The sequence below is a fragment of the Lampetra planeri genome, chromosome 18 (genome assembly GCF_965212315.1).
Source record: "Lampetra planeri chromosome 18, kcLamPlan1.2.h2, whole genome shotgun sequence".
Taxonomy (NCBI): domain Eukaryota; kingdom Metazoa; phylum Chordata; class Hyperoartia; order Petromyzontiformes; family Petromyzontidae; genus Lampetra; species Lampetra planeri.
Window position 1 is genome coordinate 5,873,189 of NC_136124.1, and position 27,174 is coordinate 5,900,362.

The 27,174-nt window shown below is 53.5% G+C and overlaps 1 long non-coding RNA gene across 1 annotated transcript in view; it reads left to right on the forward strand.

Moving 5' to 3' along the window:
* LOC144723541 (uncharacterized) overlaps positions 1–27,174 on the forward strand; it is a 97,608-nt gene that overhangs the window by 52,217 nt on the left and 18,217 nt on the right. The window contains exon 3 of the long non-coding RNA XR_013586214.1: positions 15,645–15,887. This is a non-coding gene — a long non-coding RNA (uncharacterized LOC144723541). The remainder of the gene's footprint in view (positions 1–15,644; positions 15,888–27,174) is intronic.

Below are 27,174 nucleotides of genomic sequence, written 5' to 3' on the forward strand. Positions count from 1 at the left end.
CCGAGTGTTTTTCGCGGATTGTGCCCCGTTTCGTTCGCCACCGGCGCCAGACTTCGTCCGGGCCGTTTTGTTGGCACGCCGTCTCAATCTCGCAGCCTCGCTCAGGCAAAAACAAGGGGCAGAGGGCCTGGCAATATGCACGGGCAGTGGGAGGGCGGGTAGAGGGGTCTGCCTGTGGTTCTCCCGAGTTGGTATTTCGATGGAGCGCGTGCGGCAAATTTTTTTTGGAACATCTCACCGAATGGCGCATTGGGGCGCCACGCGTGGCGGTACGACCGCGGGGGTCGCACGTAAATTTTCATCGCGCCGGGCCGCTGTGCCGATCGTCCGCCGCGGCCGCCGCCGCCGTCACGCAGCACCTGCCCAACTCGAGGGGCATCTCGCGGAGACAGACAATAAAAACGCCCTTCTGCAGCCGCTTAATTTCGTTTTCCAATTAAGTGTGAAACACTAGCCGCATTGCGTGGAATTACGGGGCAGGTGCATCGTTGGGTAGGTGTGGAGGGTGGGGGGGCGGTAGGTTCAATGGGGGGGGGGAATGGGGGGGGGGTAAGTTAACGCGAGATGACACCTGGGATTATCTTTCACCTTATCGTGCGCAGCTGTAAAAGAAGCTGCTTATTGGCGGGCCCGGCGGAGCGACGTCATAAAGCGATAGATGGCGGCGCGTGTTTGCAGTGGAGTATGAGAACCCCCGCGGTTGGCCTGATCCCTGGGGTGGGGGTAGGCGGGGGGGGGGGGGTTTGGGGTGGTGGGGGAGGGTACCGGGCACACGATACAAGATATCTGCGAGTAAATATTGATCCTGCCTCCGTTTACTGTTCATTATATCCCACAAGCTGCACTGTTTGCGCCGCAATTTGTAGGTCCGGGGAAGCTGACTACACCTGCCGCCGTGGCAGCCGCTACAGATGCGAGCGCGTGCGCGCGCGTGCGCTCGTCTTACACAGACGGCGCGTGACTGATGAGACACCACCTACACCGCCACCACCAACAACGACAACAACAAACAGCCGCCATTCGCCACTGCCGTAGCGGTGACGTCACTACGTCGCTTGTGCCAGGCCAGGTGCACCCCGAGGCCATGTGAAGTTGTCCAAGTCTTGCCGCTGGCAGGATAACACGGGACAGACCCCCCCTCCCCCCCACAGGTGTTATGGGTTGACTGACTGGGATGACTGGCAGATGCACCACCGCTGGCTTCATGGAAGAGTGGCGGTAGTGGTGGTTCCGATGGTGTTGCTATGGTGTTTCTATGCGTGCGCTGCTCGTGTTGTGCCTCCCGTCTCTAGGAAGCCAAGCGCAGAATGAGAGAATTGTGTTGCCAGCAATTCCGCTTGCTTCCAAACACGCCCGCCGTTTGCTTACCCGCAGGAGATGTGTTATTATATTTATGGTAAATGCGTGTGATTGTAAATTCAGCAGTTGTTTTCTGCTGTGGTTGTCCCACCTGATGACGGGCGCTTGTGTTGCGCCCGAAACGTCGTGACTGAATTTAATTTATTTTGTTTTATACCTACGTGGCTTTACCGAAAGAACCAGAGTATGGATTCCTGCAGTCACGAAAGCTTCAAATCAAGTCTAGATTTGAAGTTTTCGTGACCGCAGGGATCCATACTCTTTGGTTCTTTCTGGTAAAGTCACGTAGGTATAAAACAAAATAAAACCAATCACGACGTTTCGGGCGCAACACAAGCAATCTTCATGAGATGGACCATTTTACGTCTGGGAGGGGGAGAGTCGTGGCACGGTTGTCAACACGGCACGGCACTCGGATTTGATTGCTGGTGATGGATGTCATTGGTGGGTGAGTTGTATGTGAACCAGCAAAGAGCTGCCTCTTCACCAACCCGCCAGTGACCAGTCTGGTGAAGTATTACTATTTCAACAAAACTATTTCAACTAAATTGTTTAAACTAAACTAATGTAAAAAAATTACCAGGCCAGGCCCACGGAACTATATAGCTCTTTGTCAGGAGCGAACTGGCCATAAATGATAGCCCAACAAATTGGCTTATCGCAGTAGACATTAAAAACAGCCAAATACCCTAAACGCGTGACGTTGATTTTAAATGACAAGGGAAAACCCGGAGGAACAGGAGACAAGTTCATGCTACCACGGGTAGAACGTGCAATCTCCAAATATACAGGTGTCAGGGTCGGAATCAAACCTACGACCTCCTGTATACTAGGCGAGGTATTTAACTTCTCGCCACCACGGCGCCCTTATGGTTAAACAACCCCCATGAACCGGATTCAAAACGTATGTACGTGCACACGCACTCCTCTTTTGTAAAGGCACTGCTAGTGGATTGACTCCGCACCCCGTGCCGGTCATGGAGGGGGGAGGGGGGGGGGGTCTTGACCATACTTCACCACGATGGTTAGTGCGGATTGGTGGAGGGAGAGCGTAGACGTTGCCACAGTGGATTTGGCTGCCCTGCCCCTCCTGCTGCCCATCGAGCCTCCAGCACCTGTGGGTGCTCATCTATCCAATCACTCACCTATCCAATCACTCGGCTAGTTGGTCACTCACCCATCTGGTCGCTCACTTATCCAGACCGTAACTCGGTTCCTTAAGATTCTGACAAGACGGTGCGCCTTCTGGGTGACTTGACCATCCGCGATTTAAAAACAAAAAATCCCGGTTGATATTCTAAGAAAACACAGCCGTGGATGCACCCCCCGAACACACTTCGCAGATTAAAATATCCCTTAACTGTTTTCGAGCACGGTAGATGCAGAAGTTTATTTTTACTTCTTTTTTCAAACGGGCAATATTCAGTTTCACCGTCGTCTGCGGCATGCGTGGGTTCCACGGCGCTGCGCTAACTGATGGAACTCCTCCACCATCACCCCCCCCCCACCCCCCCACAACCATCCCGTCCCCCCAATTGGTAGACCCCCCCCCCCCTCTCCACCACTTTCTCGCCGTCTCTGATGCCATGTGGCCACTTGCCGCTATCTCGGTGACAGGTTGTGCCAACCTCGGGGGGGGGCGGCTGCTCGCGCACTCCGCTCTCGGCTGCCAGCGCCGCGTCAGCGCCCCGCTCCCCTCCCGGCGCCGCTTGACACCATTCACGCCAGGTGACCCGTGCCACCCTATGGCAGAGGCCAATCATGGGGCCTCCTTCTCCCTCCTCCCTGTTTTTCCTCCTCCTGCAGCCGCAGTGGCGGCCCGCACGGGTTGAACCGGCCCTTTGCCTTCAGCTTGTTTTCAACGACGCAGGGTTTTGAGATCTCGAACCGAACTGAATTTGTCCGGTTTGAGGCGATCGGGGAAATTCCTGGGCGATTTGCGGGAAAGTAGCCGGACGCTGCCATGGGCGGTGTTAGTGGCCAGCGCGCTGGGCTTGCAGTCCAACTCCTGGCACGGCAGTGTTAAAGAATGGGGGTCGGTACATTAAATCACCTCTGTCAATTAACATCCCACAACTAAAAATCCCACAACCAAAATCCCACAACCCAAATCCCACAAATTTAACCCCACAACAACTTAAATCCTGCACCTAAAATCCCACACACGCCACCTTTACAAAATAACCTCAAAACGTGAACCCCGCTCGTATTTCATCCGCGTGCTTCACGGGCTGCCATTTTTTAGGCTATTTGTCCATTTACGGATGGCAATGACCCGTTGCCACAAATCCGAAACGTTATCTTCTTGCCTTCACGAAGAGCATTTCTGTGGTGGGACGCGATGTATCTGGGGGGGCGGGCGGGTGGGTGGGTGGGTGGGAGGCTCGTGAAGGACGCTACTGGTCAGTTGGAGGCAGTCGCCCTCCAACAACAACGGAGGGCAGAGGAGTGACGGTCACAACAACGAGTGGAGCGCTGGGCGACTAAAATTTAGCAAGTTGGCACTGTAGTGGGCACAGGTGGTGCATCTGTTGTTCATCTCAGTCAGTCAACCCGTGGCACCTGGGTCTGTCCCATGACCTCCTGTCAGCGAGCTTTCGACACTTCACGTGGCCTCAAAGTGCACCTGTCCTGGCACAGGCGCCGTGGTGACATGACTGTCACTTAGTGACGAATCGGAGAGGTTTTACCCTTTCTGGCAATAAAACAGGCGTTAAGATGTTAGAACACGAAACAGAAACCCTTTTAAAGGAATCATGTCCGAATTAATCGCACGCACTTGTGGTGTACATGCAAACAAAAACATGCTCTGGTAGTGTATGCAGTCTCAGTTGGGTGTTTTAACATCTTCACACCTGTTTTATTGCCAGAAAGGGGTGAGACATATTCTTATATAATGCTAGAGGTATTGGGTATTGCTGTGGGGGGTGAGGGGGCGGTGGTGTGATGTGTCCCGGCTACGGCGATGGTAGAGGACGGGCTGGAGGGTTTCTTGCGCTGCTGGTGAGGGTGGTGGAGTGGCAGGGACGTGGCGAGTCGGAAGGTGGCCTGATTTACGGTAAATGTCGGTGACCTGGCACGGGCCAGCGGCCGTTGAGCTGGGAGCCACCACAACGATCCACGCAGGGGCCCGCGCCACCGCTCACCCACAGCGAGCGGCGGCGGTGCTTGCGCTGAGGAATGTGGACAGGGGGCACGATGGACATTCACGCGGGGGCTGTGGGGAGGGGGGGTGTGGGTGGTGCTAGGCTGGTAGCCGCTGCTCAGCGGCCAAGCCTTCAGCGACGGTCCCATGACCCGTGAGCCGCGCGTGTTTGCTCTCGAGTGCCTCCCGCCACGGTTCGCACAAAAAGTCCGGAGTCGCAGGACAACGGAGAGCCGACGGCCGTCGCACGGCACGGAGTGTGTGTGCGTGCGTGTGCGTGCGTGCGCGCGTGTGTGTGTGTGTGCGTGTGTTTGTGCTCGTGTCCCCCGCTCCTGGCCAACACCGGTGACGAATACGTGAACCGGTCTTGGGCATCCCATAGGTCGACTCAGCCTAAAATTAGTACTTAGTGCGGTGTGTGAACTCGCCACTGGGGAGACAAAGGTGGTTGAGCGTTTTGCTGGCCAACCACCCCCTCGTGTGCCGTGCCGGCTTTCATAGGTGCTCGCTAACAGCACTTGCCCCAACAGTCTCTTAAACGCTATGAAGGGGGTCTTTGTCTTTGTATCTCTGTGTGGGGAGTGGTGGCGCAGTAGTTGGCGCACTGCTCTATGAACCCGCCAACCCAAGTTCGATTCCCGATCAAAGTCACGATAATAAGAGTCACGATTATTTGAACCGGCCTGGGCCCTGCCATAGGTCAGCTTGACCTTAAATGAGTACCTGGCACTGTGTGTAGACATCACTAACCGGGAGACAACGGTTGCCGGGAGTGGTGCTGGCCACCCACCCCCTCGTGTGCCATGCTGGCCTTCATAGGCGCTCGCTAACAGCGCTTGCCACAACAGTGTGTTAAAGGCGACAAGGGGGGTCTTTGTCTTTGTGTACACGTGTGCCACGACCATGGGGAGCAGCTGTGCATCATCCTAGGCCAGGGGTCGGCAACCTACGGCTCCGGAGCCGCATGCGGCTCTTTACGGGCTGCTTCTTGACGATATGTACGTGAGTACAGTATGTACTCAGATGCATTGCGGCTCTTGAAATACTGAATTTTGTACCGAATTGGAAAGAAATGGCTCTTCTTGTTATTTTGGTTGCCGACCCCTGTCCTAGGCGAAGGACCCGGTCACCTGAGGTCGATTCCAGCTCCTAACCAACATCATTGACTCAGCCTTAAATGGGGAACAGGTATTGTGTTTAAACAATGGCACTGGGAAGACAAAGGCGGCCAGCCATGGTGCTGGCCACACGACCCTGTCATGTGCAATTCCGGCCTTCATCGGTGCTGCTCACTAACAGCACTTGCCCCAACAGCCTTGTGAAAGAATGCACGGGGGAACTTTGCTTTTGCACGTTTTATACTTGACATCAATTCTTTAACCATAGCGAGTTGTTTTGTTCTTTATTACATTTTTTTATGTTTCAGATGAGACGAATTCAGATAAAGTCCGCCATTGTTTGTCCAGGAGTTAATGTTTTACGCGACTGGTGAAATTCCAAAATAATGACCATGTCAAAAAGAACTTCAGAAAAATCAATCGCAGAGCCCGAACAAAATAAAAGCCCCTGGCTCAGTCGTTTCTGGTGACTCACCTCTCCCACCGACGGACGAACGATGTCAACATTCGGCTAGCTCTCCGTAGGAGGCGATTTCTAGATTGGTATCGTGTGATGAGTAGTTGTTGTTGTTTATTATCGTACAGAAGGCATTGGAACAGGTTTTATGTTCGCAAATAGTTGAGCCCATTATTTACGGTCAATGTGTTTTTTTTGTTTAACCGGAATTAATTCGATTCATAATAAACGTTTGGTTCGGATCGCTGCATTGCTAAAACATGCGTTGTAAACCCTCCACCAACCGACCAGGGCCAATGAATAAAGTTGTCACGTGATAGGCAAACGTGCCAATTTATTACGACTGCTGCTTCAGGAGCACACTACCGCAGTGACGTCAGAGATTGATCTTCACACACATGTAACATTTCCATTTAAAGCTTTCGTGACTGCAGGGATTCATCTGTCTTCTCGACAGACCTGTTCTCCACCTGAGGACGGCTGATTGCGTTCTGGCCGAAACGTCGTGAGAATTATTTTATTATGTTTTATTTTTATTATTTTATTATTTCCATTCTACGTGACTTTACCGAAAGAACCAAGAAGACACATGTAACAGTTGGGTTCCTGACGTGACGCTGGTAGTTGCAGCCGGCATCATCAGGCAGTAGTCGGAATTGATTGGCTCTTCCAGGTGGCAGAGGGTTTTGAGACGCGAATTTAACTCGTGCCGTCTGACCCATGAATCAGTTATGAATCATAACATCGGTCGCGAAAGCCTGCTACGCGTTTAAAGAAACACATCTGGCATTGTGTTTTATTTTTTAATATGAACTATTTGTACAAACGCCGTGTCGGTTCAGACAGATGAAGTTGATCCGTAATTTCAATTTAACGTGCAGCCCTTTGTCCAGTCTACCGTGAGATGGGAGCCCATCTCTGCGCCGAGGGAGTCGCCGGGGGTTATTTTACCATACTGCACCGCGCTGCACAGTGCAGTTAGAGTGAAGGTGTAGAGAGCATTGACTCGGCAGCATAGAACCACGGTCCAATATCAGAGCATTGATTTCAAAATAATGATTATCCGATCGAGCCGTACCGAGCGCACTGCTCGCAACATGAACAGAGCACTGCGTGGATTTGTTTAATTATTAGAAGTATACATTTTTAATTATTGACCACGGGGGAGAGAGAGCAAACTCAAACTCGTTATGTGTTACCGTGGAGAATTGTGGGTAATAAAATAAACCCATAAGCACAGCTCCGATCGATGTTTCCACGTGTCGCTGAAACAATATTCTAGCCAATCGGCCCCAATGGTTTGTCAAGTGTAATTTGTTCAAGCGTGCGAAACTGTCCACCAGTTTCGACTTTGTGGGTCTCAGCCCGCAGAGTCTGGAACTGATATATGAATGAACTGATATGGACTGAAACGTATTTGCGATTTGTAGAGACACGGAGTGGTGTTCAGCATCTAGCTGACATACAGCATTATAATAGATACCGCATCCAGAATAATAATAAACACCTCATCCAGAATTTATCATTGAAACCTCATCCAGAATTATAATAAACGCCTGAATCAAGACCCAAATAGCGCACATCTTGGCTCTGACCAAGAAGATAGATTAGCACTGTTGGCTACGCACGGTGCGAGAGAAGTTCAACATACGTAAATGCATAGAAACCCACAAAGACCCATAGAGATTCATAGAAACTCATAGAGATTACAAAACAAGCCACAGCAGTGCGATTGTGGCCACACAACTAAAAGTATGGGCTGTAGCGTAAACCCCACTGTGGTGTGCGCTCATTCAACGGAGGTGGTGAAGAAACAGCAAGACGACGCGAATTCTCTCTCTCCCGAAGCCCTCTCTCATCGTGGCCAGCAGTCAAACCTCGACATTGGCATTGAACTCCTGGACGTTTTGCCGCCGTACATACGTACGTACGTTGAACTTTGCTCGCACCGTACGTAGCCAGCCGTGCTAATCGATGTGTGTCGTTGAAGGACAACAAACTGAGCACAGAAAGCAGTGTTAAATAAATTAGTTATAAATCCAGATGATCGTTTGTAAAGTGTCTTCCTAATATCGGCAGGAAGAGCGTTGCAGACGGCCGCAGAAGCGCATCTGAAAGCGCCGCGCGGCGATGCGGTGACCACCACCCTCTTCGTTCGATGGTTGAGCCAAAAATCCGCCGCTGCGAGGATGACGGCAGCAGTTCGCGTGATCGTTCATGCTCCTTAACGAGATACACGAGCATATAATGCTGCGTAGACACGCGCTGTACCCGTACATGCTTTTACAGGATAGAGTCAAGAGATGTGTCAACAGTCTGTGGCTGACGAGTGCCGATGGTGTCTGAAACGGAGAGAAAGAAGCGCGCAATATTGACAGCACAAATAATTGTCGTCCAGGTATTTGCGTCTGTATCGCCCCTTGCAGTAAATTTACAGAAAACCCTTAAACATATTGACAGAAATGCTCTGCACATAATAATATTTAGCTTAAACGGCCGTCCGCCCGCGTGCGAGCCACCGCACACACTTGAACACACGCGCGCGCGCGCACACACACAAGTTATCTGAAAAATAAAAATTCATTAAAGCAATCGATATATTTGCTTTGCACGGCAAAATAAATGTTTTCCCAGTTATTTTTTTTTGCCTCCGGAAGTTTGTTTTGTTGGCGGGCGGGGGGGGGTATGTTTTTAGTTGTTGTTGTAATAGTGTGTGTGTGTTTGTCTTGGGGGATTCCTGCGAACTTTTTTTTATTATGACTCGAAATGATTTTTGCAAACACATCTCAAGTTGGAACGCCGGGTTGGCTATCTCTTCATTCTCACATATTGACACTAAGGAAAGGTCCACATTGGTTTAACCATATGAACATAGACGTTGTAACTAAACAAGCCCCCGTTCCATCCACGGGAGAAACTGTTTATACAGGGCACAGCACTTTGTTTAAATCACCTTAATATGTTTGTATTCTGCCTTAATACTACAGTTTCTAAACACGCGTGTTGTGAGACGTGTCGGCAGTAGATTCAACCTCTCCCGCTCGCTCGCTCGCTCGCTCTCACTCGCGGGCACGACGGAGGAGAAGCATCAGCCGTGCGCGTTAGGCCGGCCGATCGCAAGCGGGCACCGTTGATTTCCTCGGGCGATGTTGACACTGCACGGTGAGTCCTCGCTTTAACACGCGCTGATCGCGCCGCAAGGCGCCTGCGCTACAACGCGGTGCTTCCATAGGCAACACTTTGCACAACGTGCAACCGTGCCCGTTGTAACGCGGAACGCCTCCGTTGTAAATGTGCAATGCGCCTCTTATAACGGGGACCGCCCTCATTATAACGTGCAACGCGCCTGTTATAACGCGGAATGCTGCCGTTTTAATGCATAACACGTACTCCAATAATAACGTTGGGCTGCAGTGTCTGATAACGCCACCAAATGATCTCAGTCGGTGTCCTCATCCGGACTTGTTGATTTCGTATCTGCCTTGGTCACGCTGTGGTCTTTGTTGGGTTATAGTTGCAGTAGTCGTTACACATTTGGTGGACGTTCGTCCAGGCATAGGCATCGTTGCCCCTTGAAAAAGAGCTCCTGTGCTCAGTGGGTTTTACTCGGGGAATAAACTTTTGACCCTGAACCTTCTGACTCTAAACAATAAGCACTGAGCACAGTTTCGATTTAAAGCTTTCGTGACTGCAGGGATTCATCTTCTTGGTTCTTTCGGTAAAGTCACGTAGAAGGGAAATGATAAAATAATAAAAATAAAACATAATAAAATAATTCTCACGACGTTTCGGCCACAACGCAAGCAGCCGTCCTCAGGTGAGGACGGCTGCTTGCGTTGTGTGAGGACGGCTGCTTGCGTTGTGGCCGAAACGTCGTGAGAATTATTTTATTATGTTAAATTTGTATTATTTTATTATGTTTTATTTTTATGATCTTATTATTTCCCTTCTACGTGACTTTACCGAAAGAACCAAGAAGACTGAGCACAGTGGTGGAGAACGGGCGACTTCCCTCACGCTGAGCCACAGTTGTTCTGCTGGACATCTGTGAAGACTGCTTCATAGCTCATCGGATTCCTCCTATCGACATAAAAATTCTGATTCTGACTGTGGGGTTATCGGCGTAAAAACCTCGAGCAAGGATCATCCTCAACTGCCTCGGTTAGCGTGGATCACTGCTAAAGAATATATTTTTACATTCTAGCGTAAAGGTGTTGTGGATACTTGATGATCATTGATGATGATGATGATGGATGATGCACAAATTTAAAATTTAAAACTCTTCCGGTGTGTGCGAAGGCTGCGGTCGCCACCCAGAACGGAATCGCGGGGCCTCGTAACGGAGACTCGATGTCCCGAGTCACAGTCAGCTATCACTGTCACTGTACATCAACGCCAGCAGTGGGGAGAACACCACTCGAGTCGGTTTGCACGGCAGGTGACGGCTTTCCTTCCCGCTGGATATTCTTGTGACCGAACGACGGAGCGTGTCTCCTCGTGCGTCTCCACCGCCGTCCCTCCCATCCACCACCCGTGATGACGTGGCCCATGGTGCTGCTGCCGCCACCGCCACAGACAACGACGCCTCGCGTAGCCTTAACGAACTCTTGGTGCAAGCGCTGTTAGCGAGTAGCACCTATGAAGGCCGCCATGGCACACGAGGGGGTTGGTGGCCAGCACCACGCCCGTCCGCCTTCGTCTCCCGAGTGGCGATGCTTACACACCGAACTCCAGGTCCTCATCTGAGGACGAGTCGAACTCGGGGAGGTCCCAATACCGCTTCAAGATTTTCGCCACCGTTAATGGTCCTGAAGTTGGAGTCGGACTCGGGTGGCCGGGTCCGTAGCGCAGCGCACTAACCACTGCGCCACCGTCCCCCCCCCCCCCCGCCCCCCCCCCCCGTCCCCCGCCCCGAACTCTGCTGCCAAGAAATTGGATTATCCGGTAGATTCGGCTTTAGCTCGAACAAACTGCACGGTAACAAACGCTCCCTTGAGCGGGGGATCTAGAGAGTCAACAGTTGAGCAAACGAACAAACATGACACACTTTGTTCCATCCAGAATCATCTCCCCAACCCCCCCCCACCACCACCAAAACGCCCGCCACCGCCACCACCCCCGTTACCCTCCACGCTCCCGCACTCCGTGATTGCGACATCGTCTGAAATGGGATTACCGTAAGCTTGTCTCCCTCCTATCTCATGACAGCGAGGGGGTGTGTGGGGGGGGGGCTTGAGCCAAAAACTCGAGCGAGGCAAAAGGAGCCAGACTTGGGGCCGTATCTCCGGATCCAACCTCTTCTATGGGGTGCCTCTTGAGAGCCCTACCAGTGCGCGACTCCAGATTGAGTCTCACTGCTCGTCTGAAGCAGGCGACGGATGGAGGGGAGGGGGAGGTGGGGCTGGGGGGCAATGCAGGTCCTGGATTGAGGATTAATAAGGTGGGGGGGTCTGTAACTGGGTGGAACCGGGGGGGGGGGGGAGAGACGAGGTTAAGGAAGAGGCAGTCGGGGGACACTGAGTGGATTGGGGCAGAGGAGATCACTGCACGTGGAGCGTGAATGTACACACGGGGTCGCACGCGCGGACGGGCGCGCGTGGGTCTCTAACGCAGCGCTGTGGCGTGTCGAGGCTGTTGTAACCCCCAGTGCAAGGGATTACACCCCACACCCGCCCCCCACACACACACACACAACACGCAAAGTCTGTCTCGGTGTCTTTGCCCCACCGCCCGCTACCACTGCCCCCGCTCTGTGTAAGCCCTGTGTCCGGGCCCCTCCGGAACGAGGTGGCTACGCCACAGAGGGCCACGTGAAGGTCTCACGCAGGGGTCGGTTACCCCGCAATGACAAGAAGGGCCGTTTTTGTTCCAAGTCGGTATGTGACTTAAACAACAACAACAAACGCACACACACACACGCACGCGCGCACTCAATATTTCAAGAGGCGCAACAACTGCACGCGGTGAACGCGAGACGGTGGGCCTCCTTAATAAAGAACGCCACGAAGCAGTCCTTGAAGAGCCCAATGCGGCTCTTTAAGGACTGCTTTGTGAGCCATGTCGCAGTCACGCGATGACCTTATGCTGTTGCAAGCCAGACACGCGGTGGATATGTCTCTGCGCGCAATATATCCCTGTCTCTGCGCGTAAAACACGAGGAGTTGACGGGAGAACGGCGCACGGCCGATCGCTGTGTGCTGTTTATTGTTTACTCTTGCAAAGTGTCATCGCCGGCTCTTTAGCAGCCAGTTTACTAACACCTCCCAGACATCGCTGCGCGTGCCTGCTGCGGGGATTGAACTCTTAAATGCAATGCAAGCTGGCCAAAGTGGGGGGGGGGAGCTTGACACCGCAGCTTCAAATTCCTCCACGCTGACACTCGTCCCTCCGGCGCGTCTCCGCAGGCTTGCCGCATTGCTCCGCGTCTGTTTCTCCCCATGCATATTTAATCGCCTTTCATTTGCTGGCACGGCGAAAGCCACTCTATGGACGTGACGCCGGGTCGTTCAACTTGCGTTCAAATGTTCACCGGGAACCCCCTTGTTGCACACGCGTCGTGTAGCGTTGCGCCGGAGTTTCTGTCCGTTCGCCGTGCAACGGCACCGCTCCAGACGTGCCGGCTGCGTTTAGAAATCCTGCACGGGCTCCATCGATTGTGCAGGCGGTGCAGCTGCGCGGGGTCCAACGAATGGGCCGGAGGGGGGGGGGCACGGGTGCCACACTGGTTGAGGGCGCTGCGCTGTGAACCCCAGTGGCATGAGATTGATCCCAGGCCGCGGCGAGCGATCCTGGTGACCCGCTAGGCCATTCACCAACCTGCAGAGGCCAGCGTTGTGAAGTATGCTCAAACATCTTCTTGGTTCTTTCGGTAAAGTCACGTAGACAGACCTGGTCTTCACCTGAGGACGGCTGCTTGCGTTGTGGCCGAAACGTCGTGAGAATTATTTTATTATATTTTAGTTTTTATTATTTTATTATTTCCCTTCTACGTGACTTTACCGAATGAACCAAGAAGATGAATCCCTGCAATCACGAAAGCTTTAAATCGAAATATGTTCGAACACACACACACGCATGTGACCGAGACGGCATGCGGAGGCATTCATGCCGCAGTCGATTGAAAAAAAGGGCTGTAGATGTATCAGAATCAAAATCAGAATGTATATTTATACTGGAGGAATCCGATGAGCTATAAAGCTTTTTCCACAGATGTCCAGTATTGTACATGTATCTCTGATGTCTTCTCGTCATGTACCGCGTGTTTTTTTTCCGACACGATGTCCGACGTTTCGCTCCACGAGCTGGGAGCGTCTTGCGGAACTGACTTAAATTCACTTGCTGAGATTTCCAATTCGCTTCCAAAAGCCTCCACGGTGTCCGAATCGTCGGACAACACGCGGTCCCAACCCACACCCTCCCCCCACGCCCGTACACAAGCAGCACGGCCGCCACAACCCCTGGGCAGTAGCATCTTCTCACCAGGCTACCGTCTCTCTGCGTCGTCGTGAACACGCATTGGCATCGGCCCTCGACACAACCGCGCGTCTCCCTGCGCGAAGCTGTTGCTGGCTCCACGTCAGCCTGCGCGGGCGAGTGGAGCTCACAGAGCGCCGGGATTAGTGCGCCCGGATAGACGCGAGTCTGGGATTTTGAGACAAAGGAATGAGTCGCGCCGGATTACTCCGATAACACCGATCGGGCCGCTGATAATGATGAGAATGGAGCCGGTTAGAAAGCAAAAAAAAAGGAAGACGGGGAAGCACCGTCTTCGTGCCGAGTCTTGGAGCGTACTTTAAAAAATAAATAAGTTCTTGATCCCACGGGGGCCAGTCAACGTGGCGGGTTTGCTTGTGCCCGGGCCACCACATTAGGCGCATTCGTAACGAGGAGGGCTTTTGAAGAGGACATCAACATCGCATGACGGTTTACTTTGCTCCGCGTGGAAGATTATAGACAGTCATTTATTTACTCAAGTCTCGAGAGTATCAGAGAGGTTTAATTTGGCTTTTCTCCTTCTCCTCCTCCTTCTTCTCGGTGGCTTTGCCGCGAGAGAAGATTAGAGATGCGAAAAGGTCAAAAGGGCAGCCACAGAGAGTCACTGCTCCGTGATTGCCAAGTGACAGGTGCCAGGGCTTTGCTAATGCGTTGTGCTCATGCGTGCGAAGCGAGTGAGCGATGCCAAGCGACGCGTGGTTCGCTGTGCTACCTGGCTATGGTAGCGAGCGTCAGAGTAGCAATAATAATAATGATGATGATGTGTGTTCATGCGTATGTACGTTGAACTTCTTTCCCATCGCACGCGGCCGACCGTGCTGATCGCAGGTGCGGGGAAAGAACAACAGGCTGGACACAAAAAGCAGTTCTAAAGAAATGGGTTTTCGATCTGGATGACTTAAAAGTAAATAGCTCCAGCGGCTTCCTAATATCGGGGGGAAGAGCGTTCCAGACGGCCGCAGAAGAGCATGATAATAACAACATTTTATATTTATACAAGGCGTCCTTAAGCAATGAGCGTCACGAATATAGAGGAAATGATGAAGGAGACGAGATGCGGAACGAAAGAGAGAGAGATAATTATTTGTTACGATAGGCGAAGTCTTCGTAGGTCCGGATCGAGTACTCGTTATGGTCGCACTCTCATGGGTCCATCACAAGTGCGCTCATCGACATTCAGCAACGTTCACTCGTTGTGACATTTGCAACGAGCACACGGTGAACTTCCAGGGGACATCCAGAGGTGCGGGGAAATACATCGAAGAGCTAGAGAGAGAGAGAGAAGTTTTCAGTTTGTGTCAATAAGTTGACACTGACGCCGCTGTGCTTTATAGCTCATCGGATTTCCCCGGTATGAATATTCTGGTAGCGAGGGAGTGACTCGCCACACGAGCGGAGCTCAAGACGGAAGAAGCAGCGTTGACGATTGAACACAAATGCGAGTATTGCCCTCTACGCGTTGCAGAATGAGAATATTTATCCTGCGATACTCCGATGAGTTATGGAGCTATTTTTCTCCAGATGTCCAATACCATCATCGTTGAAAGGTTTGTCTTTGACTCGATAGACACCAATAGTCGAACTATTCATATGCCATTTAAAAACAAACTGTTAATTTGGAACCATTTTCTTTACTATTTAATTCGCAACATGCACTACGGTGCGAGGTGCAGTCTTCAACAATCATTATTATGATGATCCACTGCCTCTCTGTCCCTTTATTGATGTGCTACCAACAAATGGCCATTGTCCCAAATGTAGCCTCTTATATTTAGTTTTCTTTTAAGGCCACAGTGTCGTTATTGACGAACGTGTTGATTTCCCGTTGTTGTTGTTGTGGTTGTCTGTTTGTGCACCACTGCCAATGCAGCAGCAACAGCAGCATCACCAATGAACTCGCAAGAGTGCCCTTACGGAGTTGTTGACCACGCACTCAATCGCTGGCGCTACCGCTGGGAACGATTCAACCTCGCAGGGCCATCCGACACACGCATTGCGGTCGCAACAGATTTGAGAATTGATCAAAAAAAAACAACTTCACGTATTTTATTTTCGTTTAATCTCTTCCCAGACGTGTCAACCGGCATGCAAGGGGAGGAGGAAGTCACAAGTCACCCTCTCGCGGAGACCCTTGCGTCACGAGTCGGGTTGTTTGGCGTCTGCTTCGAGCGTCAGGTGCCGTGCCATTGTTGGCGACGGGCGACGGTTGATCGTTTCGAGGTCCCGACCTGGCCGCTCGCTGCCTTCGCCGTGTCCCCAACAACAACAACCGCCACCGCCACCACCAACCACACCCGTGTCGCATGGCAAGCAGGTGCGTTGCCGTCGGTAGCGACGGCACACATTCAACAACAAGATCCAGCGTGACTTACAATGCCCAGGTAAAGACGAGGGTGGGGGTGGTGGAGGAGGAAGGGGAGGGGGGTGAAAAAAGCGAGATGAGTGTGACTTTTCAACCCGGTCGCACACAATGGCACCCTAAACCCTGCCGCCAAATACAATAAAATCTTCTCAGGAAATTAAAAGCGAGGGTGGGAGGAGGTGGAGGATAGGGGTGGGGGGGGGAATCAACAACACGGAGAACGCGTGGCACGCGACTGCCGCAGGGCTACGTGCAGAGCTAAATGCACTCATTACCCCCCCCCTCCACCACTACCCCAAACTCGCGGCCGAGCGGGCGGTCGGTCGGGCGGGCGTGCGAGTGGGGCTTATTGTTACAATTACCCCGGGGCTTGTAGCGTCTCCGGCTACGTAGAACGTCACTCCCACGCGCGCTCGCCCGCCTATTATTGAAAAAGGAAGCTCTCGGCATTGCCGTGAGCGGTGCGCGTTGGATGTTCGTCCTTCTCGGGGGGGGGGGGGTGTGGATGAGAGATAGAAAGGCAGGTGATGGATGCTCTTTGTTGTAACCGGCTGGAATTGGGACAGGCACGGGCTCAGTGTCAATTATTGTTTCCACTTGATGAGATAAATCCGACACGCGCTTAAGCGTCAAACGACCGGGCCCAGCTCGGGATTTCTGTCCCCTTTCAACTCTCTGATTATATATATATTTTTTGTCGGGAGCGAATTCGCGGAAAGACACATATGTACGTTTAAAATTGTGAATATATATGACGAGGTCATTCATATAAGCCTGTGACCATCTTTACCCAGATTCATCGATAATGTCAGGTTTCAAGGTAAAGAAAGGTTGAGTGAAGATGTGTGACCGCGGTGCATAACAGGTGTTATAGGACGCTTCGGGGCTATGATGTGAGCAGCAGAGGGAATTACTGGAGGAACCCGATGAAGCTCTTTTTCACAGATGTCCAGTATCATCGGTTGTATTGTACTTCTGCGCTCCCCGTGTCTTCGCTCCACACCGTCATTAACCTGCAATGACCAGCGTGGGGAAGTATGGCGAAATAATGACCGCGACACACACGGCGTGGGGAGGGACTCATCCAGCGGTGGATTTCAGCCCGCAGAGATATTCGATGTTCACATCGGATGCCAAAAAAGACAATAAAAACAAAAAACTACATTTTCTAAAAAAATATAATTTCTTTCAAAATTAATTCATGAAAATGTTACTCCACAAACTCATTGCTCGGTGTCTGCACATTGTAGTTTACATGAAACGAAAATATGAAAAAAAATACCTCACGTACATTTACTACTAAACGAGTCAATATATTTCACGTAAACATGCCACCCCCAAGGCACAGGTCAAAACGAACCCGCGACATTCATAATTCGCACTGCCGGACCATGCGGCCACACACAAGAGTTGTGTGTTTTAATGAGGGTATCGTGTTCGTGGTGGTTATTTATTTGCGCGCGAGGAACGATTGCCAAGTTGGCTGCATCCCCGACTCGACAAAACAGTTAGCATCAAGTGACTACTTCACATTGCCACCATCTTCTCATTTATTACCATGACAACGTACGAACTCGTCCCATCACAATGTGAGGGGGGTGATGCTGTGTGGGGGGAGCGGTGGCGCCAGTGGTTAGCACGCTGGGCTAGGGACACGTGGACCTCGGTCTAATTCGCGATCGCAACGAACATCAGTGGCGAGTGACGTCGTTCCTGGCCGACTGCCCCCCCCTCCTCCTCCACAACCAGTATGGCCAAACAACCCCCATGACTTGTATGCATATGTGCGTACGTTGAACTTCTTTCACTCCGTACATAACCCAAACCGTGCTCATCGGAGGCGCGTCGGACTTGACAAAGGGTTGGGTGGGCCACCCCTAGGTCGACTCAGCCTCAACCGAGTACGTGGTGCTCAGTTAAGGTTGTTGTTTTTTTATCTTTATTTTACTTTCTACGTGACTTTACCGAAAAAACCTAAGAAGATGATTCCTTGCAGTCACGAAAGCTTCAAATCTAGAATTTGTATCTAGATTGAAAACTTATTTATTTAGAGCTCTTCTTTGTGTGTTTAGTTTGTTGTCCTTCCCCTGCACCTCCGATTAGCACGGATGGCTGCGTACGGTGCGAAAGAAGTTCAAAATAAATACACACGTAGTAAACATCGCCACTGGGGAGACAAAGGCGGCCGGGCGTTGTGCCGGTCACCCACCCCTTCGTGTGCCGTACCGGCCTTCATAAGTGTTCGTGAACAGCACTTGCCCCAACAGTCTGCTAAGGCTATACGGGGGATCTTTGTCTATGGGCGGTGGTGGTTTAGTTTCGTGCTCTGGACATTTGGTGAATTTCACGGACAATTAGCGCCGGATTAAAGAGCCGCTCGCGTTCTCCCCCATTAGCGTCCTTTGAATAACTCTTCCCCGTCTAATATATTTACTCTCTCTCCTCTCTCTCCTCTCTCTCTGCTTTATGAATGGAACTTAATGGATCCGCGGCCGCTATTGATACGGTCGCACCGGCAGCTCGAAGCATCATTAAACCCCGGGTTTGGAAAGCGGCCCGGCTCCATCCCCACCTACCCCCCCTCCAACTCCACCTACCCCCAACTCCATCTCCACCTACCCCCTCATCTCCACCTACCCCCCTCCATCTCCACCTACCCCCCTCCATCTCCACCTACCCCCCTCCATCTCCACCTACCCCCCCTCCAACTCCACCTACCCCCAACTCCATCTCCACCTACCCCCTCATCTCCACCTACCCCCCTCCATCTCCACCTACCCCCCCTCCATCTCCACCTACCCCCCTCCAATCTCCACCTACCCCCACTCCATCCCCACCTACCCCCCCTCCATCTCCACCTACCCCCACTCCATCTCCACCTACCCCCTCATCTTTACCTACCCCCCTCCATCTCCACCTACCCCCCCCTCCATCTCCACCTCCCCCCCCCCATCTCCACCTACCCCCCACCCTCCATCTCCACCTACCCCCACTCCATCCCCACCTACCCCTCCATCTCCACCTACCCCCCCTCCATCCCCACCTACCCCCCTCCATCTCCACCTACCCCCCCTCCATCTCCACCTACCCCCCTCCATCTCCACCTACCCCCCCTCCATCTCCACCTACCCCCTCATCTCCACCTACCCCCCTCCATCTCACCTACCCCCCCTCCATCCCCACCTACCCCCCTCCATCTCCACCTACCCCCCCCTCCATCTCCACCTACCCCCTCATCTCCACCTACCCCCCCTCCATCTCCACCTACCCCCCCTCCATCTCCACCTACCCCCCTCCATCTCCACCTACCCCCACTCCATCCCCACCTACCCCCCCTCCATCTCCACCTACCCCCACTCCATCCCCACCTACCCCCTCATCTCCACCTACCCCCCTCCATCTCCACCTACCCCCACTCCATCCCCACCTACCCCCCCTCCATCTCCACCTACCCCCACTCCATCCCCACCTACCCCCCTCCATCTCCACCTACCCCCACTCCATCTCCACCTAACCCCTCCATCCCCACCTACCCCCCTCCATCTCCACCTACCCCCCCTCCATCTCCACCTCCCCCCCCCCATCTCCACCCCCCCCATCTCCACCTACCCCCCCCTCCATCTCCACCTACCCCCCCTCCATCTCCACCTACCCCCCTCCATCTCCACCTACCCCCCTCCATCTCCACCTACCCCCCTCCATCCCCACCTACCCCCACTCCATCCCCACCTACCCCCCCTCCATCTCCACCTACCCCCCTCCATCTCCACCTACCCCCCCCTCCATCTCCACCTACCCCCACTCCATCCCCACCTACCCCTCCATCTCCACCTACCCCTCCATCTCCACTACCCCCCCCCTCCATCCCCAACTACCCCCCCTCCATCACCACCTACCCCCCCTCCATCTCCATCTACCCCTCCTCCATCTCCACCTACCCCCCTCCATCTCCACCTACCCCCCCTCCATCACCACCTACCCCCCCTCCATCTCCATCTACCCCTCCTCCATCTCCACCTACCCCCCCTCCATCTCCACCTACCCCCCCTCCATCCCCACCTACCCCCCCATCTCCACCTACCCCCCCCTCCATCTCCACCTACCCCCCTCCATCTCCAACTACCCCCCCCCTCCATCTCCACCTACCCCCCTTCCATCTCCACCTACCCCCCCATCTCCTCCTACCCCCCCTCCATCTCCACCTACCCCCCTCCATCTCCAACTACCCCCCCATCTCCACCTACCCCCCCTCCATCTCCACCTACCCCCCCTCCATCCCCACCTACCCCCCCATCTCCACCTACCCCCCCCTCCATCTCCACCTACCCCCCTCCATCTCCAACTACCCCCCATCTCCACCTACCCCCCCTCCATCTCCACCTACCCCCCTCCATCTCCACCTACCCCCCTCCATCTCCACCTACCCCCCCTCCATCCCCACCTACCCCTCCATCTCCACCTACCCCCCCCCCCCATCTCCACCTACCCCCCCCCTCCATCTCCACCTACCCCCCTCCATCTCCACCTACCCCCCTCCATCTCCACTTCCCCCCCCATCTCCACCTCCCCCCCCATCTCCACCCCCTCCATCTCCATCTACCCCCCTCCATCTCCACCTACCCCCCCTCCATCTCCACCTCCCCCCCCATCTCCACCTACCCCCCCTCCATCTCCACCTACCCCCCTCCATCTCCACCTACCCCCCTCCATCTCCACCTCCCCCCCCATCTCCACCTCCCCCCCCCATCTCCACCCCCTCCATCTCCACCTACCCCCCTCCATCTCCACCTACCCCCCTCCATCTCCACCTCCCCCCCCATCTCCACCTCCCCCCCCCCATCTCCACCCCCTCCATCTCCATCTACCCCCCTCCATCTCCACCTACCCCCCTCCATCTCCACCTCCCCCCCCATCTCCACCTACCCCCCCCTCCATCTCCACCTCCCCCCCATCTCCACCTACCCCCCCCTCCATCTCCACCTACCCCCCCTCCATCCCCACCTACCCCTCCATCTCCACCTACCCCCCTCCATCTCCACCTCCCCCCCCATCTCCACCTCCCCCCCCCCCATCTCCACCCCCTCCATCTCCATCTACCCCCCCATCTCCACCTCCCCCCCCCCCCATCTCCACCCCCTCCATCTCCATCTACCCCCCCCATCTCCACCTCCCCCCCCCCATCTCCACCCCCTCCATCTCCACCTCCCCCCCCATCTCCACCTCCCCCCCCCCATCTCCACCCCCTCCATCTCCACCTCCCCCCCCATCTCCACCTCCCCCCCCCATCTCCACCCCCTCCATCTCCACCTACCTCCTCCATCTCCACCTACCCCCCTCCATCTCCACCTACCCCCCATCCCCACCTACCCCCCATCCATCTCCACCTACCCCCCTCCATCTCCACCTATCCCCCCCCCATTTCCACCTACCCCCCATTCCATCCCCACCTACCCCTCCATCTCCACCTACCCCCCCTCCATCTCCACCTACCCCCCCCTCCATCTCCACCTACCCCCCCCCCCCCTCCATCTCCACCTACCCCCCCCTCCATCTCCACCTACCCCCCCCCTCCATCTCCACCTACCCCCCCCTCCATCTCCACCTACCCCCCCCCCTCCATCTCCACCTACCCCCCCTCCATCTCCACCTACCCCCCCCCCTCCATCTCCACCTACCCCCCCTCCATCTCCACCTACCCCCCCCCTCCATCTCCACCTACCCCCCCTCCATCTCCACCTACCCCCCTCCATCTCCACCTACCCCCCCTCCATCTCCACCTACCCCCCCCCTCCATCTCCACCTACCCCCCCCCCTCCATCTCCACCTACCCCCCTCCATCTCCACCTACCCCCCCTCCATCTCCACCTACCCCCTCCATCTCCACCTACCCCCCCCCTCCATCTCCACCTACCCCCCCCTCCATCTCCACCTACCCCACTCCATCTCCACCTATCCCCCCTCCATCTCCACCTACCCCCCCTCCATCTCCACCTACCCCCCCCCCCCTCCATCTCCACCTACCCCCCTCCACCTACCCCCCCTCCATCTCCACCTACCCCCCCCCCTCCATCTCCACCTACCCCCCCTCCATCTCCACCTACCCCCCCCTCCATCTCCACCTACCCCCCCTCCATCTCCACCTACCCCCCCCTCCATCTCCACCTACCCCCCCTCCATCTCCACCTACCCCCCTCCATCTCCACCTACCCCCCCTCCATCTCCACCTACCCCCCTCCATCTCCACCTACCCCCACTCCATCTCCACCTACCCGCTCCATCTCCACCTACCCCCACTCCATCTCCACCTACCCCCCCTCCATCCCCACCTACCCCTTCCATCTCCACCTACCCCCCCCCCATCTCCACCTACCCCCCGCCCCTCCCCGCCTTGTTTTCCCTCTTCTCCGAAGCCCGATTTGTTTGTGGCTTTGCGACGCTCAACCTCTGCGGGAATGTTCTCTGTCTCGCTGTCTCTCTCTGGCTCAAGGGGCAGGGGTCGCCAACCTGCGGCTCTGGAGCTGCATGCGGCTCATGAAGGACCGTTTAGTGACAGCTATTTATTACGGACCACCGTCTCGTATTCACCACAGTGCGTTGCGGCCCTTGAAATATCGAGTTGCTTTTGACCGAATTCGTATGAAAAAAAAAATCGCTCTTCTCGTTGTTTTGGTTGCCGATCTCTGCCCCAGGGTCAATGCCCCCCCCCCCCCCCCGTTCCCTCCACTGCTGCCCCCCCCCCCTCCGGTAATCGCTAACGCGCCACCGCCGCTAAAGCGTTCAGAGCGCGCAGCCGAAGGCGCCCGCCGCCGGTTTAAATCCCTGACGCGGCGGGCCCCTCTCGAAGTTGCTGAGCGGTCGGCAATTCTGGGCTGCGCCTCTGGCGGCGATCAGCTTTCATGTTCACGGTAAAAAAAAAAAACTTTGAAAAAAACGTCGGGTGACGGTCAGGGTTGGGTGGATGGTAAGGGCTGGGGGGATGGTCAGGGTTGGGGTGATGGTCAGGGTTGGGGTGATGGTCAGGGTTGGGGTGATGGTCAGGGTTGGGGTGATTAGCGCTGGATGTGATGGTCAGACTGACCGCTTATCCTCCCACCCCACCCCCTGCTGCGTCGCCGTCCAGCCGAGAGGAACCCGCTGTCCCGTGGCCCATGGCCAGCCCCGCGTGGCCTCTCCCGCTCCTCTCGATGCAACTGAATTCGGAGCGAGGTCGTGCTGCTGCTGCTGCTGCGACTGCTGCTGCTGCGCAAACACCGAGGCATTGGCGTTCGTTTCGGGTTCACAGCCCAAAGTGAGCCACTGGCAGGACATTGGACAACCCGCTTGTTGACTTTCTCCAACAACGTGGTGTTCGTTTTTATAGACCAGGGAGAGGCGCTAGGCAGAGTCACTTCCCCCAGACAGGATTTGAACTCGCAAACATTCCAGTTGCAATCCGCTTGCTCTACCGCCGAGCCACGCGGTTTCCGATATGTAACAAAAACACTACAAATGCAGGCGTCAGGGTAGGGATCAAACACATGACCTCCTGCATACCAGGCGAGGTAGTTAACATCTCGCCACCGTGAAGGGAGGTCGGGGGGGGCACTGTTTTTTGCCGGGGTAGAAGAGCTCCTGGGAGGAGGGGTGACACATTCCCAGTGTGGTTCCTAGGGGGCCACGATAGATGGAGAGTCACTCCTAGTGGGGGTGGGGGGGTTACTCCTCTAGGATGCCACCGAGATGTTAAGTACCTCGCCTGGTATGCAGGAGGTTCGGGTGGTTCGCTCCCGACCCTGGTACCGGTATATTTGGATGTTTGCGTGTGGCTCTCCCCGTGAAGTTTTCTCCGGCTCCTGCGTTTTTTCCCGCCACGTTTAGAATCAGCGTGCGTTAAGAGTATTTGGGTGCTATGCAGTTCAACGTGATAAGCCACTTCGTCGAGCTATCATTCGTGGCCAGGTCATGTCTGGGGAAAAAGAGCTATCTAGCTCAGTGGGCCTTACCTGGTAAAATAAAAAGATAGTTTAGTTTACTCCCACTCTGAGTCTCCACGAGTGGAAATTCACAATAGTATTTTCAAATTTCAATTATGATGAGATGCATACACTTACTTCTACATGCTGTAACTTACTCACCTTACCTGCCTCTTCTCATGTCCTTATATGCCCCATCAGCCCCGCTTCGGTCACAAGCTGCACATCTTCTCGCAGTCCCCCAAAATAGAATAGAATTTCAACACTGCCCAGCGTGGTGATGTATTCATATTCTTAGGTTTTTCGGTAAAGTCACGTAGGTAAAAAATTAAAATTAATAAAAGTAAAATAAAATAAGCGTGCTGTGACGGTTCCACCTGAAGAGGGAAGCTTGTGTTCCATCCGAAACGTCGTGATTTTTATCAATTTTTTATTTTATTTTACTTTTATTAATTTTAATTTTAATTTTTTACCTACGTGACTTTACCGAAAAAACCTAAGAATATGAATCCTTGCAGTCACGAAAGCTTCAAATCTAGAATTGGTGATGTATTGTCATCCCCCCGCCACCACCCCCATCACTGACCCAGTGCGGGGAAGGCATTTGTGACTCATTGTGGTGAATACTTTAACATTTGTTAAACGGATAATAATTCAAGTTTCTTTTTTGTACACCCGCATGGTGATGGCAGCAGCAGCGATGCGGTTCAGGAGCCAGATGCCAATGTCGATGTCTCTGCTGCCTTTGGCCATGACGAAAGGGCTTCAGCAGAGAGAGAGTTCGTGTCGTTTTTCTGTTCCTCCACCTCCGTTGAAGGAGCGTAGACCACAGTGGGTTTACTGTGTGATCCATCGGGTTTCATGGCTACACTCACACGACTACTGCTACTGCTGTGGCTTGTTTGTAATGTATCTCTATGAGTCTCGATGTATCTCAATAAGTCTATCTATATTTAAGTATCGCTATGAGTCTATACGTGTCCACGTGTCTCTGTGGGGTTAGTATATTGTTCATAGTTTGGGTTGCATGGCGACAATCACTCTAGCTACTACTGTGGCTTGTCTTGAATGCATCTCTTCGAGTCTCTGTGTATCTCTGTGACTCTCTATGTATCTCTATGTGTGTCTATGGTTCTCTATGTATCGCTGTGTCTCTATGGGTTGACTGTATGGTCCATAGTATGGGTTGCATAGCATACAATCGCACCACTGTGGCTTGACTTTAATGTTAGTTCATATAGTATTTGCATTTAGATATCGATAAGCACATTATTTTTGAATCCCACAAAAAAACAAAAATATGTATGCGCGTTTATCCTGTGCAAAAGTATTGTATTATTCGAGCCAGCAGACGAAAACGGTAGACAGAATGGCATGGCGCATGAGATTGTTGTAGTGGATAGCACCATGCCCATCCATGCTTGTCTTCCCACTGCCGATGTTGTAGACACTTATTTAAAGCTGCTGTGTAAAAATTATTGTACACCAGCCTATATGCAAAATCAGAAATATAGTGTTCAAACGATGGAAATGTATATAAAAAGATATAGTTCATATATTGCCAGTACATTTTTACATTTTATATTAATATTCAGTACGGATGTTTGCTCAGGCCCAGCATAGGGTGTGTGGAATCTGCTTGCAAACAGAGCCCCCTGGCTGATAGTATCACACATGTGCACACGCTCACATACACTTGCACACGCGCACGCACACACACACAAAGACAGATTCCCCCGTATTTCCATGCGGAACGTTGGGGCAAGTGATGTGAGCGATCACCTCCTAAGACTGACATGGCGCATGAGATGGTGGCCTTGACTAGCACCGTGCCTAGCCATGTTTGTCTCGCCAGTGCTGATGTTTAGACACGTATTTAAGACTGAGTCGACCTTGAGGAGGCCCAGGAACGGGTCAGATATCACTTGCCCGCTCATGTTTTGCTGTGGCCGGGAATCAAACTCGAGTCGCCGGGTTTCGTAGCCCACTGTGCTAACCACTGCGCCACTACTCCCCACATCCACGTACACAACAACAACAACAACAACTGCCATTTTCCAACTGCGGTGGCATGACACAATTGCACACATACCCGCACCTACACCATCATCAGCCGTGATCAATCGACTGCTGGATGAAGGGCCTCCCCAAACCATCACCATCTCCCTCCGCATCCTGCGATGGAACAATTTAGATTGCACCCGCACACCATCCAATTTTGTTGGTCCGTCTCCGCGAACGGGTTTATCCTTCTCGATTGCGGTGTTTCCTTCTTTGGCTGCTGCCAATCCGACATGAGTCTTGACCATGGGCCATCATCCATCATTTTTTCTCGCGACGTGGTTTGCCCGCACCCACTAAAAACCCAAACTAAACTATTTTCTTTATTTTACCAGTGACCGCCCACTGAGCTCTATATGTGTAGTGACATGGAATGGGTAACTACGGTGCATAGCGCCGGTTGCTGGCAGAGAAAGGGATCTGCAGTTGTAGCAGCCCTGTCTGCCAGCAGGGCACGTGACGAGCCGAAGAAAGGGATGTTGGGCAAAGGTGATAGAGGGAGCACGTGAGGTGAAGCCTGTGAACCTTCTAGTGGGTTCTAGAAGGGGGGCGTGGCCGAAGGTGGAGCGAGGCCACGCTGGGTGGATAAAAGGAGGACCCCGAGCGAAGGTTCGGGGCTGTTGTTGGAGTAGAACCGTCGTGCTGCTGGAGTCTTCGTCACCGTCTTCACCTCCTGGGCGTTGTTGGTCAGGCAGCCTGTTAGCTGTCCTGACCATAGTGTAGTTACTCCTCGTACCTGTGAAGGCTACTCGTGTCTCTGAGTGATAGCGCAACGAAGCGACTTATCACGTGGAAATGTACAGCAGCCAAACACTCTAAACGCGTGATGTTGATTCTAAATGTGGAGGGAAAAACTGGAGAACCCGGAGACAAATGCACGCGACCATGGACAGAGAGGGACACGCAAACTCCAAATATACAGCAGGCGTCAGGGTTGGGATCGATCCAACCTTGACCACTTTCTTTACGAACCAAACACTCTTTTTATACTCATGATATCTGTAAATGTTATTTAATCCACTTGTTAACCCACCTCCTCCCCTCCTCTATCTCTGGGCGTAATTATTTTACAGAGAGAAAGAGGCAGAGGAAAATAGGAAGCTCGCAAGCCTGCACTTGAAGAGGAGTGGGGGAGTCGACAGCATGGGTGGCAGGGGGAGTTTCAGACTGTGGGGGCAGCAGAGGAGAATGAGCGACCTCCCACTGAGCAAAAGTTGACGTCGATA